This window comes from Centruroides sculpturatus, unplaced genomic scaffold (assembly GCF_000671375.1).
Source record: "Centruroides sculpturatus isolate CEXI.00-Female unplaced genomic scaffold, Cexi_2.0 scaffold575, whole genome shotgun sequence".
Classification (NCBI taxonomy): Eukaryota; Metazoa; Arthropoda; class Arachnida; order Scorpiones; family Buthidae; genus Centruroides; species Centruroides sculpturatus.
This window is the reverse complement of record NW_019384861.1, coordinates 460,037-461,839: the sequence shown is the minus strand read 5'-3', so window position 1 is coordinate 461,839 and position 1,803 is coordinate 460,037.

Genomic DNA, 1,803 nt, shown 5'->3' with positions numbered 1-1,803 from the left:
TTTTCGAAAAATTCTTCCCCACGGGGGAAGTGTTATATATTTATAATAGATACATTTTGTGCCATACTATTTTAGATGTGGGTTTTTGCATTTTTGATTGCGTTTTAATAGGGTACGTCAAGAAAATGTACACTAAGAAGAAATTTTTCGAAAAATTCTTCCCCACGGGGGAAGTGTTATATATTTATAATAGATACATTTTGTGCCACAACAACACGTGGCGGGGTCTGCTAGTTTATTAATAAAAACATTTTACACTCATGCTTTATTATGGAGGCATTATCAATACCTACACTTTTTTGACGAATCATCAATAATGATATTTGATAATTACTTCAATAGAAATAGAAACGAACTGGAGAATGATGATTTCCAAACTGATTCACTAAGCGAATACTTACTTTTTAATCTTGACCCTAGTATCAATCAGAATATTGTTTGTTGTTGTTTTTAAATTAGGAAGATGATCATACACTAGCAACTGATGATTTACCTGATACTGAAGAACCTAATGAGAATGCTGTTGTATGTAAGTTTATAATTCATAATTTACATGGATATAAACCTCTTCATGAATCAAAAAAAAAGCAAAAGTCCTACTAGTGCTAAAGGACATGAAACCATGTCATAGTTCCTTGAGAAAATACAGTGGAACCTCACATAATGAGTAATTCGTGTAACGAGCAAAACAAATTATAACAAAAATGACTTGTTTAATGAGCGATGTTTTGCATAACAAGTGACCAGGAGAGGGAAAGTCCTGGATTGTGCACATACTCCATCAGTCTGTGTTTAGCATTTGTTCCACTAGCATCTTAGTGTTGCTTGTGATCACACATTTTCCAAACATATTACGTATAAATATCGCACACACACACACGCACAAATATCTCACACATATTACGTATAAATATCAACAACCATAGCCTGTTATATAATAAACACACCAAATGATATGCCAAATTCTTGGGCTATGTAAAGGCTATAACTAAATTTTAGAAATGTCTAAATTAAAAATTAACTATTTATAATTATTAAATTTAATATGAGATGGAAGCATAACTGCCTACCTCTAGTCAAATTAATTAATTTCTATTATTTAATTAAAGCTCTTACATAGCCCAAAATTTTGCATATCGTTTGGCATGTTTATCAGACATATTATCTGTGATTTTTTTTTTTGTTTTCTGTAAATCAAATTCGCATTCCAGGTTGATTCATTTCGTACTAGAGAAGATGATGATTCACACTCCTTAACAATGTATATTGTATAATTTTTTTTTGAATGAATGTTTATACGTAAAATATTTGGGTCTTTTTTTCGGCGTGGAATGCATTATCATATTTTACATTAATTTATATGGGAAAAATTTTTTTGCTTAGCAAGTGTTTCACATTATGAGTAAGATTCTGGAACAAATTATGCTCATTAAGCAAGGTTCTATTGTATATGAATGCAAACAAGAACAAGGAGAAAATAACAGTTTCCTCTTTTTTCACAATTAACGAAATGGAAGGATTGAAGGCATAAAGTAATCAAGTGTCTTATAATGAGAATCATTGTAATAAACTGGACTTAACCCTTAACTGGTTTCGTAAATTTTACAATCATAACTGGTATCATGGGGGCTGCGCAGCCCCCAAGCAAAATTTGCATTTAGAGAGCAAGTTTAACAATGTTACAGTTCAAAAGTGCATAAATGCTAAATGGAACCCTTCTTTAGTATAATCAACTTTTATTTATTTATATAATTTTCTTTACTTAATTATTACAAGAGATCACAAAATTGTTACAACTTTTGG